Here is a 21,538-nt window from a genome sequence, read left to right on the forward strand (position 1 = left end):
CGTTGAATATGTTTAAATCACGGATAGATGGATTCCTGATCGGTAAGGGAATTAGGGGTTATGGGGATCAGGCGTGTAAGTGGAACTGATCCACTTCAGATCAGCCATGATCTTATTGAATGGCGGGGCAGGCTCCTGCTCCTATTTCTTATTTTCTTATGTTCTTATTTGGCATTAAGACATTCCAGTAGCCTGTGTGTAGGATAAGGTTGCTCTGTTGCAATATTTGCATCTTGCTTTCATTTATTAGTGATTGGCAAAAAAGAACAAGTTACGCTTCAGATCATAGAGCCTACACGGTCTCTTTAGAGAACCTGAGGAATATTTTCTATGAAAACTAAAATATATGACAGGATTGTGTGTCCAATTCCAGTATTTTATCTGACACGTATACCCCAGCTCTGTGAATCAGGTAACGGTGATTAGATGACTAACTGAACCTATAATCCTCTCAATAGAGAAACAAGAGCTTCCACTGTCACCCTTCTGTTTGATGTCCTTACTGGTGATAAATGGGTGGCACCACATGAGGTGGCTTCTGATTGTTTACTCTGGGTGCTTTGAAAAAGATTGAGATTCTCCTGTTCATATGTAACTATGAATAGAAACATAGAAACATGGAAGACAGGAGCAGGAGGAGACCATTTGGCCCTTCGAGCCTGTTCTGTCATTCATCACGATCATGGCTGATCATCCAACTCAATAGCCTAATCCTGCTTTTTCCCCATAACCTTTGATCCCATTCGCCCCAAATGCTATATCCAGCTGCCTCTTGAATACATTCAATGTTTTGGCATCAACTACTTCCTGTGGTAATGAATTCCACAGGCTCACCACTCTTTGGGTGAAGAAATGTCTCCTCACCTCCATCCTAAATGGTCTACCCCGAATCCTCAGACTGTGACCCCTGGTTCTGGACTCCCCCACCATCGGGATCATCCTCCCTGCATCTACCCTGTCTAGTCCTGTTAGAATTTTATAAGTCTCTATGAGATCCCCCTTCATTCGTCTGAACTCCAGCGAAAAAAATTCTAACCTAGTCAATCTCTCCTCATACATCAGTCCCGCCATCCCTGGAATCAGCCTGGTAAACCTTTGCTGTACTCCCTCGAGAGCAAGAACATCCTTCCTCAGAAAAGGAGACCAAAACTGCACACAATACTCTAGGTGTGGCCTCACTAAGGCCTTGTATAATTGCAACAAGCCATCCCTGCTCCTGTACTCGAAAACTCTCGCAATGAAGACTAACGCGCCATTTGCCTTTCTTACTCCTGCTGCACCTGCATCCTTACCTTCAATGACTGGTGCACAAGGACACCCAGGTCCCACTGCACACGCCCCTCTCCCAATTTGCAGCCATTCAGGTAGTAATCTGCCTTCTTGTTTTTGCTTCCAAAATGAATAACCTCACACTTATCCAAATTATACTCTATCTGCCATTGATTAGCCCACTCACCCAACCTGTCCGGATCATTCTGAAGGATCTCTGCATCCTCGTCACAGTTCACCTTTCTATCCAACTTAGTATCATCTATAAACTTTGAGATGTTACATTTTGGTCCCTCATCCAAATCATTAATATATATTGTGAATAGCTGGGGTCCCAGGACTGATCCCTGTGGCACTCCACTAGTTACTGTCTGCCAATTTGAAAAGCACCCATTAATTCCTACCCTTTGTTTCCTCTCTGCCAACCAGTTTTCTATCCATCTCAATACACTTCCCCCAATCCCATGCGTTTTAATCTTGCACGATAATCTCTTGTGCGGGACTTTGTCAAACGCTTTCTGAAAGTCCAAATATTCCACATCCACTGGTTCCCCCTTGTCAACTTTACTAGTTACATCTTCAAAGAATTCCAACAGATTTCTCAAGCATGATTTCCCCTTCATAAATCCATGCTGACTCTGATTCTGCCACTGCTTTCTAAATGCTCTGCTATGAAGTCCTTGATGATGGATTCCAGAATTTTCCCCACGACCGATGTTAAGCTTACCAGTCTATAATTCTGTTTTCTCTCCCTCCCTTTTTGAATATTGGAGTGACATTAGTTAGCCTCCAATCTGCAGGGTCTGTTCCAGAGCCGATAGAATCCTGGAAAATGACCACCAATACATCCACTATTTCTAGAGCTGCTTCCTCAAGTACTCTGGGATGTAGATTATCAGGCCCTGGGGATTTATCCGCCTTCAATCCCATCAATTTTCCCAGCACCATTTCTCTACTAATATTGATCTCCCTCAGTTCTTCCCACTCACTAAATCTTGCATTTTCCGACATTTGATTTGTGTCCTCTTTTGTGAAGACAGAACCAAAGCATGTATTCAGTTGCTCGGCCATTTCTTTGTCTCCTATTGTACATTCTCCCGTTTCTGTTTGTAGGGGACCTACATTTGTCTTCACTAGCCTCTTTCTCTTCATGTATCGATAGAAACTCTTAATGTCAGTCTTTATGTTCCCTGCAAGCTTACTTTTGTACTGCATTTTCCCCTTCTTAATCAATCCCTTGGTCCTTCTTTGCTGAATTCTAAACTGCTCCCAATTCTCAGAGCTATTACTTTTCTTGGCCAATCTGTATGCTTCTTCCTTAGATCGGACACACTCTAATTTCCTTTGTAAGGAATGAGTGAGACCGTTTGGCCAATCATAAAATAGTCCCCTCTTTAGAGTAGACAACTGGTTCTTAAATGACTCTCAAGTTTTCACTTCCATTGTTCTATCTATAAGACAGTTCTGGTTGTCGATCTCTTTTTGTGTGAAGAAGATGTCCTTAAAATCAGTTCTGCATTTGCCTATTGCTAGCTGAAACCTGTGTCCTCCTGCCCTACTCTCTCAGTTTAATATAATGTATTATTCTGGATTTATTTTCTCTATGCTGTTTGTAATCTTGTAAAACACTGTGAGATCTCTTCGCAAATGTCTCCCTTCAAGCTGAAGAAACCAATGTTCTCCAATCTCTCCTAACATTCAAGACCAGAGATCATTCTCATTGTCTCTGCACCATGTCTAGTGTCTGATTCCCTTCCTTGTGTCTCAATGACCTGAATCGGACACAGTGCTCAATGCTCAACCCAGAGCACCACAGTGTTTGATTCTGATTTCTACCAGCTTATGTGTTACTGGTTTATCTCTAGTTCAACATTCGATTGCTTCTATTGATGTCTCTCTGTTGGTTAGATTCCAAGGTCCTTTTCCAACTTATCCACCATTCATGACCAATGGGAAACTCTGCATATTTCTCCACTTGGAAGTTTATAGCAGAGAACAAAGAACAAAAAAAATTTCAGCACAGGAACAGGCCCTTCGGCCCTCCAAGTCTGCACTGACCATGCTGCCCATCTTAACTAAAACCCCCTATCCTTCCAGGGACCATATCCCTCTCTTCCCATCCTATTCATGTATTCGTCAAGACACCGCTTAAAAGTCACTATAGTATCTGCTTCCGCTACCTCCCCTGGCAGCGAGTTCCAGGCACCCACCACCCTCTGTGTAAAAAACTTGCCCTCATCCATCTCCTTTAAACCTTGCCCCTCGCACCTTAAACATGTGCCCCCTAGTAATTGACTCTTCCGCCCTGGGAAAAAGTTTTTGACTATCCATTCTGACCATGCCCCTCATAATCTTGTAGACTTCTATGTTACTCTTGGTCCTGTTGTGTTAATATGGAATATTTACAGTCTGCTGAGGTAAGGAAAACACTAACTTTATGAAGAAACAATTTACTGGAACATCATCTTGCCATGAAATTCAACAAGAGAGGGCAAGGTCACGTGATATGGCATCACTTCCTGTGATGATCTATCCCATGCCTCATTAGCATATCACACAGTGAGAATTAAACGCTTATAAAGAACAAAGAACAAAGAACAGTACAGCACAGGAAACAGGCCCTTCGGCCCTCCAAGCCTGTGCCGCTCCTTGGTCCAACTAGACCAATCGTTTGTATCCCTCCATTCCCAGGCTACTCATGTGACTATCCAGGTAAGTCTTAAACGATGTCAGCGTGCCTGCCTCCACCACCCTACTTGGCAGCGCATTCCAGGCCCCCACCACCCTCTGTGTAAAAAACGTCCCTCTGATGTCTGAGTTATACTTCGCCCCTCTCAGCTTGAGCCCGTGACCCCTCGTGATCGTCACCTCCGACCTGGGAAAAAGCTTCCCACTGTTCACCCTATCTATACCCTTCATAATCTTGTATACCTCTATTAGATCTCCCCTCATTCTCCGTCTTTCCAAGGAGAACAACCCCAGTCTACCCAATCTCTCCTCATAGCTAAGACCCTCCATACCAGGCAACATCCTGGTAAACCTTCTCTGCACTCTCTCCAATGCCTCCACGTCCTTCTGGTAGTGCGGCGACCAGAACTGGACGCAGTACTCCAAATGCGGCCTAACCAGCGTTCTATACAGCTGCATCATCAGACTCCAGCTTTTATACTCTATACCCCGTCCTATAAAGGCAAGCATACCATATGCCTTCTTCACCACCTTCTCCACCTGTGTTGCCACCTTCAAGGATTTGTGGACTTGCACACCTAGGTCCCTCTGTGTTTCTATACTCCTGATGACTCTGCCATTTATTGCATAACTCCTCCCTACATTATTTCTTCCAAAATGCATCACTTCGCATTTATCCGGATTAAACTCCATCTGCCACCTCTCCGCCCAATTTTCCAGCCTATCTATATCCTGCTGTATTGCCCGACAATGCTCTTCGCTATCCGCAATTCCAGCCATCTTTGTGTCATCCGCAAACTTGCTGATTACACCAGTTACACCTTCTTCCAAATCATTTATATATATCACAAATAGCAGAGGTCCCAGTACAGAGCCCTGCGGAACACCACTGGTCACAGACCTCCAGCCGGAAAAAGACCCTTCGACCACTACCCTCTGTCTCCTATGGCCAAGCCAGTTCTCCACCCATCGAGCCACTTCTCCTTGTATCCCATGAGCCTTAACCTTCTTAACCAACCTGCCATGTGGGACTTTGTCAAATGCCTTACTGAAATCCATATAGACGACATCCACGGCCCTTCCTTCATCAACCGTTTTTGTCACTTCCTCAAAAAACTCCACCAAATTTGTAAGGCACGACCTCCCTCTTACAAAACCATGCTGTCTGTCACTAATGAGATTGTTCCGTTCTAAATGCACATACATCCTGTCTCTAAGAATCCTCTCCAACAACTTCCCTACCACGGACGTCAAGCTCACCGGCCTATAATTTCCTGGGTTATCCCTGCTACCCTTCTTAAACAACGGGACCACATTCGCTATCCTCCAATCCTCAGGGACCTCACCCGTGTCCAAAGAAGCGACAAAGATTTCCGTCAGAGGCCCAGCAATTTCCTCTCTCGTCTCCCTGAGCAGTCGAGGATAGATGCCATCAGGCCCTGGGGCTTTGTCAGTTTTAATGTTCCCTAAAAAACCTAACACTTCCTCTCTCGTAATGGAGATTTTCTCTAACGGGTCAACACCTCCCTCCGAGACACTCCCGGTTAACACGCCCCTCTCCTTCGTGAATACCGATGCAAAGTATTCATTTAGGATCTCCCCTATTCCCTTGGGTTCTAAGCATAATTCCCCTCCTTTGTCCCTGAGAGGTCCGATTTTCTCCCCGACAACTCTTTTGTTCCTAACGTATGAATAGAATGCCTTAGGATTCTCCTTAATCCTGCCTGCCAAGAACATCTCGTGCCCTCTTTTTGCCCTTCTAACTCCCCGTTTGAGATCTTTCCTACTCTCTCTGTATTCCTCCAGAGCTCCATCTGTTTTCAGTTGCCTGGACTTAACGTACGCCTCCCTTTTCATTTTAATCAGATCCTCAATTTCCCTGGTTATCCACGGCTCTCAAATCCTACCTTTCCTATCTTTCCTTTTTACAGGCACATGCCTATCCTGCAGCCTTATCAATAGTTCCTTCAAAGACTCCCACATGCCAGACGCGGACTTACCCTCGAACATCCTCTCCCAATCAACATCCACCAATTCCTGCCTAATCCGACTATAGTCAGCCTTCCCCCAATTTAGCACCCTGCCCGTAGGACAGCACTCATCCTTGTCCGGCACGGTAGCACAGTGGTTAGCACTGCTGCTTCACAGCTCCAGGGTCCTGGGTTCGATTCCCGGCTCGGGTCACTGTCTGTGTGGAGTTTGCACATTCTCCTCGTGTCTGCGTGGGTTTCCTCCGGGTGCTCCGGTTTCCTCCCACAGTCCAAAGATGTGCGGGTTAGGTTGATTGGCCAGGTTAAAAATTGCCCCTTAGTGTCCTGAGATGCGTAGGTTAGAGGGATTAGCGGGTAAGATATGTGGGGGTAGGGCCTGGGTGGGATTGTGGTCGGTGCAGACTCGATGGGCCGAATGGCCTCCTTCTGCACTGTGGGGATTCTATGATTACTATCCTAAAGTTAACAGAGTTGTGGTCACTATTTGCCACATGTTCCCCTACCGAAACTTTGACGACCTGACCGGGCTCATTTCCCAGAACTAGGTCCAGTATAGCCCCCTCTCTAGTCGGGCTATCTACATACTGTTCCAAAGAACCTTCCAGTACGCATTTTACAAATTCCTCCCCGTCCGGTCCCCCAGCTCTAAGCACTTTCCAGTCTGTGCCAGGGAAATTAAAGTCCCCCACTACAACAACCCTATTTTTTCTGCACCTATCCAGAATCTCCTGACATATCCTTTCCTCCACTTCCCGTGGGCTGTTGGGTGGTCTGTAGTACACCCCCAGCATAGTGACTGCACCCTTCCTGTTTCTGAGTTCCACCCACAGCGACTCAGTACATGACCCCTCTAAGTTGTCTACCCTCTGCACCGCGGTAATATGCTCCTTAACTAATATCGCTACTCCCCCACCTTTTTTAGCCCCTCCTCTGTCTCGCCTAAAACACTGATACCCCGGAATATTCAGCTGCCAGTCCTGTCCTTCTTTTAACCAAGTTTCCGTCACCGCAACCACATCCAAATTCCGCACAAGCATTAAGGTCCTAAGTTCGTCTGTTTTACCCGTTACACTCCTCGCATTGAAGCAGATGCACTCCAGACCTCCAGGCCCAGTCAGGTCCTCCTCCTCCAGAGTGCTCCTCTTCTTAGCTAGCCTTGCCCTGGCCCCCAGCTCGACCCCAGCCTCAGTATTTACTGACCTCCTGTTTTGTTCCCCACCCCCCTGCCACACTAGTTTAAATCCTGCCGAAACACTTGAGCAAAACTCCCAGCCAGGATATTTGCTCCCTTCCAGTTAAGGTGTAACCCATCCTTTCTGTACAGTTGCCATCCTGACTTGAAGATTTCCCAGTTATCTATGAATTTAAAACCCTCCCTCTTGCACCAGTCCTTTAGCCACGCGTTCAACTGTAGAATCTCCCTGTTCCGAGCCTCATTTGCACTAGGCACCGGGAGCAGTCCAGAGATTGCTACACTGGAGGTCTTACTTTTTAGCCTAGCACCCAACTCCCTGAATTTCTCTCGTATGACCCCCCTGCTCTTCCTACCTACATCATTTCCCCCAATGTGTACAATCACATCCGTTTGACTACCTTCCTTTTTAAACATGCTTCCTACCCTCTCGGAGACATCCAGTACCCCGGCACCAGGGAGGCAGACTACCATCCTGGATTCTCGTTCAGTCCCACAGAAGCGCCTGTCCGTGCCTCTATTGCGTCCCCCACAACTATCGCTCTCCTAAACCCCTTCTTTCCCTTCCGGACCCCTGAGCCTGTCTCCGTGGAGGCGATCTGGTCCTCGTGGCTTACCCCTGGAGGGTCATCCCCCTCCACAGAATCCAAAACAATATACCTATTGTGGAGGGGGACAACCACAGGGGATCCCTCCACAGACTGCTCACTCCCTTCCCTTCTCCCATCTGTTGCCCATCCCTTTCTCTTATGGGAGACTGCCACTGGGGTGCTTTCTGGCACATCACCCTTCTGACTATTACCCCTCCTAACCGTGACCCACGTGTCTTCCTTCCGAGACCCTGGTGTCACTACCGGACTATAACTTTTATCTATGACTCTCTCATTTTCCCTAACTAAACTGAGTTCATCGAGCCTCAGCTCCAGCTCCCTTACACGATCCTTCAGGAGATGCAGTTCCACACATCTGGCACAGATATGGACTTCCGGGAGGCAAGTTGTCTCCAGGAACTCCCACATCCCACACCGAATGCAGTATACTGGCCTCCCACTCATACCAGCCATGTCCTTTTTAGTTTTGGGGATAAAACAAAAAGGGGGTGTAACCAAAGAAAAACAAACAAACAACCTTCCTCGCCGAAGCCCTGTGAGCCAAAGCCCTTTTAGCTCTCACTCTGTCCCCTGCTCTCTCCGCTGCCCGCTAACGACGCTGCCCGCTCAAAGGTGCGGCCTACTTTTAAACTCTCCAAAATCTTCCCAGGCTGCTGCTGGGCCTATTTCCTGTTTAGAAAAAAAACCTCCGATTTTTTTCACTAATTTAACTGAAAAATAATTAAATAAATTAGTGCACAAACAAGCTCCCTTACCCTCAGCCTGCTCCTGTGGAACAATGAGGCTGAAACCTCCAAGTTAAGCACTTTTAAACCCTCCAAAATCTTCCCAGGCTGCTGCTGGGCCTATTTCCTGTTTAAAAAAAAAACCTCCGATTTTTTTCACTAATTTAACTGAAAAATAATTAAATAAATTAGTGCACAAACCAGCTCCCTTACCCTCAGCCTGCTCCTGTGGAACAATGAGGAGGCTGAGGGTATATTACAAATTTCATAGATTGGTTACAGCACAGAGGGAGATCATTCAGTCCAATTTTTGGAAAGAGTGACTCAGCTAGTTCCATTCACCTGGCCTATTCCGTGTGATCCTGCAAATGAAGCCTCTTAGCCAATTCACATGATGGAATTTGTCTCCACCACATTCTCTGGGAGTACATTGCAGATCCTCACTGCTCGCTGAGTAAAAGGTTTCTGCATGTTCTTTTGTTCTTTTGCCAATCACCTGAAATTGGCATCATCTGGTTATCTTGGCCTTTCCAGCATTGGGAATAGTTTCTCTGTATCTACTCTATCCAGAGCCTGATAGCTTTGAAGACTTTTATCAAATCTCCTCTCAACCGAAGTGAACAGCCCCAGCCTCTCCAATCTATCAAGGTAACTGAAGATCCTCTTCTCGGAAACTATTCTTTTCCACAGGCTTTCCAATGCCTTCACAAGTGTATCATTGAATCATAGGAGGCCATTCAGCCCTTCGATTCTGCACCGACAACAATTCCACCCAGGCCCTATCCCAGTAACCCCATGTATTTTACCCACTAATCCCCCCAACCTACACATCTTAGGTCACTAAGGGGCAATTTAGCATGGCCAATTCACCTAACCTGCACATCTTTGGACTGTGAGAGGAAACCGCAGCACCCGGAGGAAACCCACGCAGACACGGAATGTGCAAACTCCACACAGGCAGTCACCCGAGGCTGGAATTGAATCCAGGTCTCTGGCGCTGTGAGGCAGCAGTGCTAACCACTGTGCCACCGTGCCGCCCGTGTAGTGACCAAGATTGAACACAACGAGCGGAATTTCAAGGCCTCGCTCGAGCGAGAGCAGAAATTCCCACCCAAGGTCAACGTACATTTGCATTGTCCGCCTCTTGCCAGATCCGATTCTGTAGCAGGCGGGGCGGTAGAATTCTGGCCGATACTTCAATTGAGGCTGGACTAGTGTTCACCAAAGATTTCTTGCTTTTTGTATCCTCTGCCTCTATTTCCAAAGCCTGAGATCCTGCATGCTTTATTAGCCACGCTCTCCACCTATCCGGCTACCTTCAATAACTTGATGTGGCGTTGGACTGGTGTGGGCACAGTAAGTAGTCTCACAACACCAGGTTAAAGTCCAACGGGTTTATTTGGTAGCACGAGCTTTCGGAGCACTGCCCCTTCATCAGGTAAGGCACCTGGTGTTGTGAGACTACTTACTGTTCAATAACTTGTGCACACTTACCGTCATGTTCCTCTGCTCCTGCATCACTTTTAGTATTATATCCTTTATCTGACAGTACCTGTTCTTATTCTTCCTGCCAAAAAGAATCCCTTTACAGTTATCTGCATTAACTTTCTCTGCATCAACTTAAATCTGTCACATTTCTGCCCATTCCACACCAGCCTTCATTCATTCTGCTCATTGAGCTATTCTGCCCAGTTAATTCCACCATTTCTGAGCTGCAATTCTGCTGGCCGTTCCTTGTCTTGTATAATTTGCAGATTTGACCAGTGAGAAATGGGATTCTGAGCCCAAATAGTTGAAGTAAATTAGAAACAATTGTTATCCTGACACTGAACCTTAAACCATCCTCCCATCCATTGACTCTGTCTACACTTCCCGCTGCCTCAGCAAAGCATAATTAAGGACCCACGCACCCTGGACATTCTCTCTTCCATCTTCTTCCTTCGGGGAAAAGATACAAAAATCTGAGATTACGTACCAAACTGACTCAAGAACAGCTTCTTCCCTGCTGCCATCAGATCTTTGAATGGACCTACCTTGCATTAAGTTGATCTTTCTCTTCACTCTAGCTATGACTGTGACACTACATTCTGCACCCTCTCCTTTCCTTCTCTATGAACGGTATGGTTTGTCTGTATAGCGCGCAAGAAACAATACTTTTCACTGTATACTATTACATGTGACAATAATAAATCAAATCAAATCAAAATTCAGTGCTCTCACCCCTCTCCCACTGATCACACCATAACTCCTCTAAAAAGCTGCTCTTATCTTGTACACTTCGGTCATTCTTTTTTACATCCATGGCCAAGATTAACTTCCAATCCTCGGAGCTTTGTCCTTAAATATTAGCTTCCATGTGTAACTTTGTCAGGTACAACATATCCCAGGGCTTACAACTGACCACTTGGGATGTTATTTTTTCAAAGAACGCGAGGAGATGTACTTTGAAACCTCTGTTGACAGCAGTTAATTCATTTATTATTGTACAGGCAACGTTGAAGTTGAACGGTGTATTACTCAGGGTTGAAGTAAGATTAATGAGTCTGCAGTTGCCAAGTTCCATTTCATTACCTGTTTTTTGGAATGTAAGTGCCGTGTCGACCTGTTTCCAATCCAATCCAAGGATCTCCTACGGTTCTCGGGTTGCAAAGATTGGCCTTCAACCACCATCTTCCTTTGTGCTCGGTGCGACTCCAACTAGTAAAGAATTTCCCCCCTTTTCCCCTTGTCTTTAATTTTGCTAGAGCCCCTTGGTGCTCCACTCGGTCAAATGCTGCCTTAATGTTAAGGGCTATCACTCGTGCCTCACCTCCAGAATTCAGTTCTTTGGTCTTTGTTGGGTCTTAGGTGGATTCCATCTGAGCATCGGTGAGCAGGTTATTAGTGAGTAAGTACCGCTTAATAATACCATCATGATCCTTTCCACCACTTTGCTGGTGATTTGGAATCGATGGATGGAGCTGGGTGGTGTTTGTCCAGTTTTTGGGGATGGAACATACCTGTGCAATTTTCAACATGATCCGATAGATGCCAGTGTTGCAGCTGTACCACATCAGATTGCCTGCTGCATCATCTTCAGGACTACAGCCAGGTTACGGTCCATAGCCTTTGCTACATCAATGTGCTCAACCATTTTTTGATACCATACGGAGTGAATCAAATTGGCTGGAGACTGGATATGATGCTGGGATCCGCAGGAAGAGATGGATGTCCAGTCCATCACGCAAACCAGCCTCCCATCCATTGACTCCATCTACATATCCCGCTGCTTTGGAAAAGCAGCCAGCATAATCAAGGACCCCACGCATTCTCTTCCACCTTCTTCCGTCGGGACAAAGATACAAAAGTCTGAGATCACGCACCAACCGACGCAAGAACAGCTTCTTCCCTGCTGCCATCAGACTTTTGTATGGACCTACCTCATATTAAGTTGATCTTTCTTTACACCCTAGCTATGGCTGTAACACTACATCCTTTCCTTTTCTATGTACAGTGTGCTTTGTATAGCATGCAAATACTTTTCACTGCATACTAATACATGTGACAATAATAAATCAAATCAAAGTGTACCAAAATCGCCTCCTGCGCAAAATTTTACTATCTTATGAAATTAACATGGAATTTAACTTACCGAGTAAGCAAACCTCAGCAAACCAAGCCACGGTCGAATCCCTTGCCTCACCACTTAAACCTTCCTAAATCTTTGGATTTGCCAAGAAAGACAATTCCACAAGGATTCCTTTACTGTGTGAAAATCACAGTCCGCAATAAATTAATCGCGTTATTAGGAAGGATTAGTCCATCCACAGCAAAGGATAGTTATTTTGGTTTCCAGTTGCCCAAAGGCAGGCTGTGCTGATTACAAATGGCAATCAGTACAGAATTTAAAACCGTTTTTATTATGCATTGTGTAATTCCCTCTAATTCAATATGTTAAACTGTTTCAGTACGACATGCATTTTGTTTCACATTTGTCATGAATATTCAGACCAGAATCAAATTTACCCTGTAAATTAGTTGTATTTCCAATGTGCCTGGGAGAATAAAGGTGTCATTATGAACACTTAATATTTTATTGTGTTCATTCAAAGGTTTAGATAGAGTACACATTTAAAGCTTTAGATAGAGTACACATAATATTTACATAATCAGCACTTAACAATAATGTTCTAAATTGGCCCTAAACTACTGAATAGCAATGTGAAACTTTTTAATTTTTTTCTTCATTTGAGGGATGTAGGCCTCATTGGCTAGACCAGCATTTATTGCCCATCCCTAGTTGCCCCTGAGAAGCTAGTGGTGAGCCACTTTCTTGGACTGCTGCAGTCCATGTGGTGTAGGTACACCCATAGTGCTGTTAGGGAGGGACTTGCAGGATTTTGACCCAGCGACACTGAAGGAACACCAATATATTTCCAAGCCAGGGTGGTGAGGGGGCACTTCCAAGTGGTGGTGTTCCTATTGCTTCCCTTGTCCTTCTAGCTGATAGTGTCATGGGTTTGGAAGGTGCTGCCTAAGGAGCCTTGGTGAGTTGCTGCAGTGCATCTTGTAGATGGTACACACTGCTGCTACTGTGCGTCGGTGGTGGAGGGAGTGAATGTTTGTCGATGGGATGCCAATTAAGCGAGCTACATGCTACAGAATTGTTGCAATTTTTGAAATAAAATGCACACTGTAACAATCAGTCCAGTATTCATTACACATTCCTAAGTAAAAAGATGTATTAAAAATTGGTGCTGGTTCTATCTGCCTTACCATTGCAATAATACATACCGTGAAAATAATTCAATACATTACAGCCACACTTGTGTCCTTTCTGAACCTGTCATCCTCAAAATAGTCTATATTTATCATTTAAATGCCTGTTCGTACAATGGGATACTTCAGTAAGCAAACCTGAGTAACTCATGGGCAGCATGGTGGTGCAGTGGTTAGCACTGCTGCTTCACAGCGCCAGGAACCTGGGTTCAATTCCCGGCTTAGATCACTGTCTGTATGGAGTGAAGTAGGCCATTTTCCAAAGCCATATTTTTATTATCTCATCAATATTCACCTCATTAAACATATTCATTTATTGGACTGATTGGCACCATTCATAACGTGCCCACAATGCAGAGGGGAACACCCGAATGGACATTCGTTTAAATCCCCCTCTGCACAGCTGAGAGACCTTTAATTCAAGTTTGATGGAAGATCCTTATTCTGCCCAGCAACAGCAGGAAGCTCTGCACAGCTGAGAGACCTTTAATTTCAAAGCCGACAGAAGATCCTTATTCTGCCCAGCAACAGCACGAAGCTGCATTTTAAAACGGCCCTTGGCCAGAAGATCGGGATATCTGCGAGTCAAGACCTGGGAGTGGGATATATGGCACAACTGTACTGTAAATAAAATATTATGGGAATAAAATGGCCAAGACAGGCAAAGAAACTTGATAAACCAGGATAAAAATAATAAAAGATTAGATTAAATCCCCCTACACACAGTAGGACAAAATGACATTAACACCTAATCTCGCAAGCATAGAATACAGACACAAACATCGGAGGTCGATATTTAGATAAGGGGACACATCGAGAGGATAATGGGAAACACATTAGAACACCGGGGCAAGAACAGACAGTCCCATTAACACGGACACACACCATACAGATGCGAATTGACAAAGTCTACCAGGGAACTTCCTGACCAGATAGGCCACTTTTTAGGTATTGTAAAAATGTATGAGCAAATGTTCCCGCTCGAATTTGGATTCCTATAAATATCCAGAGCGAATGTGTAACTGCTGAGATCATTGTGGCCAAGCCACTGTTTCTGAGCTGGCTACGGGGGTCTCCCTGGGATCCCAGTAATTGTACAATAAAGAAAAACACTTTGAACCTTGCCTTGAGACTCGACCTCTTGAATGCACTGGTACAAGGGATTTTTCCCTACAACAGGAGTTTGCACGTTCTCCCCGTGTCTGCGTGGGTTTCCTCCGGGTGCTTCGGTTTCCTCTCACAGTCCAAAAGACGTGCTGGTTAGGTGCATTGGCCATGCTAAATTCTCCCTCAGTGTACCCGAACAGGCGCCGGAGTGTGGCGACTAGGGGATTTTCACAGTAGCTTCATTGCAGTATTAATGTAAGCCTACTTGTGACACTAATAAATAAACTTTAAGTTAAAACTAAAAAAAAAATGACCATACTGCTGCCATAATGTTGTACCTGTTAATTTTGCTTACTCTAAGGTTTTATCCCGGTGCCCTTATTTGCAAGATGGACAAAGGACAAACACAAGTAAAGGTTCAACAAGTTTATTAATAATAACACTATTAACCCTTATATTACCCACATAAAACAAGAGGATACCCCAGATTTAAGTATACCACCCGCAAAGATGGTTTGGTTAAACTGCAGGCTCGATCTCTGAGTCCCTCTGGTCCGTTGTCACGAAGCTTAGTCTCGATGGCAGCTTCCTCCTTCCTTCCTTCTCTGGTCAGTCTTCCGAATGATCAAGGTCGCCTCCCTTGTCGAGTCTTCACTCCTGGTGTGTCTGAAATGTGTCCCTTTATCCCCCTGCCTGCTTGCCTTTCCAGAAACTTCTCTGGCTTCCGGCTGTGGTGATATAAACAGGGCTTAGTTTTAAGGCTGATAAAATTGGATATCCTAAATTAAAGAATTGGGCATATTGAAATCAAACACAGTCAAACCTCAGGCAGGCCAATTATACAAATACACAAATGTGTCTGGGCCTGACCCATCAACCACCCATCAAAGGTCGTTACACTCTACTTGAGACTTAGCAGGAGATCATGGCACCTCATTGAAATGCATCGGCCTATTGTTAGAAGTGCAGATCGAGCCAGACTTTCTGTCACCAAGAGTTCCTGTAGATACCTTACCTGATAACAAGTTCAACAACATGGAGATGGACACCTGGGGGGCGGACCCTGGTGACCTGTCAGGCAGACAACAAGAAACCCACTGGGTATTGGAACCCCCTCCTGGGACCTCATTGGCTGGAAGCCAGAGAAGTTTCTGGAAAGGCAAGCAGGCTGGGGGATAAAGGGACACATTTTCAGACACACTGCAGCAAAGACTCGACAGGGGAGACGGCCTTGCCCATTCGGAAGACTGACTGAAGAAGGGAGGAAGGAAGAAGCTGCTATCGAGACTCACCTTCGTGACGACGGACTAGAGGGACTCAGAGAATCGGGCCTGCAGTTCAACCAAACCATCTTTACGGGTAGTATACTTGAATCTGCTGGGGTATCCTCTTGTTTTATGTGGGTAATTTAAGGGTTAATAGTGTTATTATTAATAAACTTGTTGAACCTTTACTTGTGTTTGTCCTTTGTCCATCTTGCAAATAAGGGCACCGGGATAAAACCTTGGAGTAAGTAAACTGGTTGAAAGTATCTGAGAATTAACAGGTACAACACGGCCAATGAGGTCCCAGGAGGGGGTTCCAATACCCAGTGGGTTTCTTGATGTCTGCCTGACAGGACACCAGGGTCCGCCCCCCAGGTGTCCATCTCCATGCTGTTGCTTACATGTAACCTGTTATCAGATAAGCTAACTGCAGGAACTCTCGGTGACAGAAAGTCTGGCCCGATCTGGGCTTCTAACAATAGGTTGGTGCATTTCAATGGGGTGCAATGATCTCCTGCTAAGTAAAGTGCAACAACCTTTGATGGGTGGTTGATGGGTCAGGCCCAGACATGTTTGTGTATTTGTACAATTGGCCTGCCCGAGGTTTGACTGTGTTTGATTTTAATATGCTCAATTCTTTAATTTAGAATATCCAATTTTAATCAGCCTTAAAACTAGGCCCTGATTATATTACCACAGTAACACTTATGTGAAAACCAGTAAAATATACCTCAACGATTTGAAAACCAATTTAACTTTTTGTTTCTTCTAATGATGATCACCACAAGGCTTTCTTCCCATTCCATTTCTAATACAATTGTCAAAATGCACGGCTTTAAAATGTGCTGTTTGAGTATTGACGTTGTCAGTGCAGTGAAATACAGACTATCTTCACCTCAAGAGTGAGTGAAAGACAAAAGCAACAATTTGGATTTGTAAATCCCCTTCGCCTTGGTGAAATGTCCCAAAATATTTCACCAGTGCAATTATCAAACAAAATTTGACACAGGGCCACTTGGGGAGAGACTGGGATAAGTGGCCAAAAGCTTAGTCAGAGGGAGGTTTTTTAAGGAGCATTCAAAAGGAGGAGTGAACACGAAGGAGTGGAAATTGGAGTTTATGGTCTCGGCAGCTGAAGACATACCACGGAGCAATTAAAATCAGCGATGTGTAAGAGAATTGAAATCCAAAAAGAATGTTGCTATGCACATAACTATTGACAACTATGAGCTCTGACGCGTGTTTTGTTAATAATTTATTAACTCTGCACAGCAATAATTCTGGCACTAACTTCATAACTATCTGAATCTTTCAGGATGTTACTGCATTTCCAGTGAGAAGTAAAAAATAGGGAGACAAAATTCGATAGTCCCTGAAAATGGACACAAGTACTTGAAATGCACATTATCCTGTATCCACTCCTTCCGATGCCGGCAGCGGACAAACATTGTACTGCTTGTTCATTTAAATCATTTCACCACTCACTGACATACTTCTTTCTCTCTTGCAGGTTAAGGTGGCACATAGTCGGAGTCAGTGGGGTATGACTGGCATGAACCATGGTGTCTATACCCGGCATCCTCTATTGTTACTGCAGCAGTATAATTGCTAGAATATTTGTTTTAATCTGGGCTAATGTTGTTCTGTTTTTTTAGTGCTCCTCTGGGATTTTGCAGAGTAGGGCTTGATTAGGTTGATTGACAGTTTAGGTTATGTGACTGGATGGAGCTGGGCTTACACAAAATATTCAAGCTTAGATGCTGCTTGGAGTTGAGAGGGAGCAGTGTCTCTCTTTTCTTCTCTCTGAAGTCTGGAGACTGGGAGCTACCAGACACCAGGTTTATTTCTCTGAAGGTTTGCTGTTTGAGGATATATCCTCCTCTTGAAACTGTTGTTTGGATCTCTGCCCAGAAATGTTAAAAGGCTGGAAATCTAGCACCATGTGACCAGATTTTTTGTGCTAATTAATTCTGAAGAGGGGTGTATGTCTGTTAGGATATTGCTTAACTTGACTAGCTGTTAAGAATTATACTTTGTCATGTTTAAGGATTTTAATTGGTAAAAGTTATGCTAATTATTTTTGTTATATTCTAACCGTGTTCTTAAATAAAGTTTGTTTTGCTAAAAGCTACCTCGTGGGTCAATTGAATCATACCTGGAGTGAAATGCCTTATGTTCACCCTAATTCCAAAACCAAATGAGGTCTAGGCTACCTGCATAATATACCTTGGAGTTTCTGGTCTGGTCCCTAACAGGTTAAACAAGACCACCCCCTTTCATAGTTCAATCACATTTCTCATGAAGCTTTCTCTCTCCAGATCATGTCTACTGCATGCTCAATAACTTTCCTTAGTAACTGCTGCCGTAATTCTGTTCCCCTTTGGATACAAGGATTCCAGCTGACTTCCCCATGTCTGGGTGACATTTCTCATCAGCACATTCGAGCAATAAAGAGCCTCTGAGGTGGCCAAGAGGGGGTCTTGAGATGAAATGCCAGTTTAACTGCCACCTTAATTATGGAGCTGAAACCTTGCTAGGAATGGCCATCCACAGATTTGTTAAGGGAGTGACAACCAGTTAAAATAGCTGTTAGTGCTCATTCAGGAGTCTCCCTGGCATTTTGGTGGATAATGTTTGGTCTAACGCCATCTCCTAATAGTGACCGACTGTCTGGCAGTAAGCACGTTCTTGCTGAGGATTCCAGCTCTACTTAAAGTGATACCCACCATTCCAAGCTCTTGCTAGAGCTGTGATGAGGACGACTGAAACACATCAGAAGACGATGGCCCAGTGACATTATCACGAGACGATTAATCCAGAAACTCAGCTAATGTTCTGGGGACCCGGGTTCGAATCCCGCCATGGCAGATGGTGGAATTTGAATTCAATAAAAAAATATCTGGAATTAAGAATCTCCTGATGACCGTGAATCCATTGTCGATTATCGGAAAAAACCCATCTGGTTCACTCATGTCCTTTAGGGAAGAAAATCTGCTGTCCTTACCTGGTCTGGCCTACATGTGACTCTAGTAATGTCGGGCAATTAGGGATGGGCAATAAATGCTGGCCAGCCAGCGACACCCACGTCCCACGAATGAATAAAAGTGGGACACTTTGTCATCAATACTCAAGCAACATTTATTCTGTAGATTCATTGAAGCTTTAATTTGAAAAGAACCGTACTCAGTGACACCCATTCCTGATTTTCTGGGGCTGTCCTGCAATTTCAACTTTTCACCCAATATCTTGGGTCAAGTCTTCATGGGCCATGTTTTTTTCCAGAGATTCTTCCATTTGTGAGGCTTTCTGTCTGCACATGCATCGGCTACTGGTTTGTGTTCAGGGTTCCCACAGCAGCCTTTGCCTCCCCCGAGTCCTGCTCCAACAGTCTCGCCAACTCCCTTCCATGATGGTGTCCCTTATTTTTATCGGCCAGAGTTGGTCACCTTGGCTGCACTAATCAACATTAATGGACACATTATAGCAGTCACCAGAAAAAAGGGGGATGCTTGGTCATGGGCACCTTGCTAGGGAGCCCTTCTTGCTTAGCTGGGGAATGGGAGGAGGACATGAATCCAGGCAGAACGGCATCTTCAGTGGATGAGGGCGCGAGTACCATTGCATGAAAGTTGCGTCTAATTAGCACTCAGCTGCTGAACCTGCAGGCATTTAATCCGGTGCATCCAGGCAAATCCACATTATGGGCGCAATCTTACCGGCCATTAATGCCACACTTGCTGCAGCGAGGTCGGAGAACTTGGCACCCAGCCAAATCTCCGTTCACTGCAGCGGAATGGGAAAATCCTGTTGGAGTGAATGCCTGTAACATTCCTGCCTTTGTGTTTCTTTTTTCCTTTACATTTTCATGGGATGTGGGTGTTGCCGGCAAGGCCAGCATTAGTTGTCCATCCCTAATGATCCCAGGCCTGAATGGCTTGTTTGGCCACTTCACATTTGGTGTCACATGTAGGCCAGACCAGGTAAGGACAGCATATTTCCTTCCCTGAAGGATATCAGTGAAGCAGATGGGTTTTTAGGACGATTGATGATCGCTTCATGGTCACCCTCACTAAAGTTATCTCTCAGTTCCGGAATTTTAATTCCACCGGCTGCCATGTTGAAAATTGAATCATCTAAAGCCTTTGGGTCTCTTTCAACATCATCCTTGGATATTTCAGCACCACTCATGCAGTGATTATGCTTCCAATATTATTTTCTTCGTGTGTGGAGTAATTTATTGTCAGATTAAAACAGATTGTAATTGATCAGCTGACTTGCATATTTTGTCTAACCTAATTTGTAATCTCGGAGCTGTTTCAACCGCCCCTTCTATTCCGGGAACAAAAGCAACTTCAATCAGTTCTTGGCTTCAGCTTCTGATTAAAAGTCCTGGATGTAACTGAGGAACAATCTAATGCTGATATGTCATAGAATCTCTACAGTACAGAAGGAGGCCATTTGGCCCATCGAGCCTGCACCAACAACAATCCTACCCAGCCTCTATTCCCATAACCCAATGCATTTACTCTGCCAGATGCCCTGACACTGATGGGCATGACCAATCCACCTAACCCACACATCTTTTGGACTGTGGGAGGAAACCGGAGCACCCGGAGGAAACCCACACAGACACAGGGAGAACATGCAAACTCCACACAGTGACCCAAGCCGGGAATTGAACCCGGGTCCATGACACTGTGAGGCAGCAGTGCTAACCACTCTGCCACCGTGCTGCTCTATTCCACCTTCACCTGTTCCATCTTAACCTTCAACCAATTCCTTGTCCATTCCCAGGTTCCTTCCTTCAAAATAGTGGCTGGAATTCTCCTGCCTCGCTCGCAGCTGGGATTCTCCAATCCCGCTGCAGTGAACAGAGATTTGGCTGAGTGCTAAATTCTCATTCTCGTTGGCAGCGGTAACAAGGCATATGAGACCAGAGAACTCCAGCCAGCCTCTCCTCCCAAAGTTTACCACGTACTTTTAATGTAAATTTACATCTGCCACCCTGTAGGGCAGAGGTTCCCAAGCTGTGGGTTGTGACCTCCCCCCAGTGGGGTCACAGAGATAGCATTGAAGTATGCAAGCTCCCCCTCCTCTAGGGCAGCAATGGGGACAGTGAATCACAGAGTCATAGAGATTTACAGCATGGAAACAGGCCCTTCGGCCCAACTTGTCCATGCCAACCAGTTTTTACCACTAAGCTAGTCCCAATTGCCCGCATTTGGCCCATAACCCTCTATACCCATCTTACCCATGTAACTATCTAAATGCTTTTTAAAAGACAAAATTGGACCCACCTCTACTACTACCTCTGGCAGCTTGTTCCAGACACTCACCACCCTCTGGGTGAAAGAATTGCCCCTCTGGACCTTTTTGTATCTCTCCCCTCTCACTTTAAACCTATGCCCTATAGTTTTAGACTTCCCTACCTTTGGGAAAAGATATTGACTATCTAGCTGATCTATGCCCCTCATTATTTTATAGGCCTCTATAAGATCACCCGTCAGCCTCCTACGCTCCAGGGAAAGAAGTCCCAGTCTATCCAGCTTCTCCTTGTAATTCAAACCATCAAGTCCTGGTTGTATCCTAGTAAATCCTTTCTGCACTCTTTCTAATTTAATAATATATTTTCTATAATAGTGACCAGAACTGTACACAGTACTCCAAGTGTGACCTTACTAATGTCCTATACAACTTCAACAAGAAGTCCCAACTCCTGTATTCAATGTCTGACCAATGAAACCAAGCATGCTGAATGCCTTCTTCACCACTCTGTCCACCTGTGACTCCACTTTCAAGGAGCTATGAACCTGTACCCCGAGATCTCTTTGTTCTAAAACTCTCCCCAACGCCCTACCATTAACTGAATAAGTTAACAGAAGAGGGGACAATGGCGGGACTGTCTTGCACTCACTAGATTCCTGCTGTCAAA

The sequence above is a fragment of the Mustelus asterias genome, chromosome 8 (assembly GCF_964213995.1).
Source record: "Mustelus asterias chromosome 8, sMusAst1.hap1.1, whole genome shotgun sequence".
NCBI classification, from domain to species: domain Eukaryota; kingdom Metazoa; phylum Chordata; class Chondrichthyes; order Carcharhiniformes; family Triakidae; genus Mustelus; species Mustelus asterias.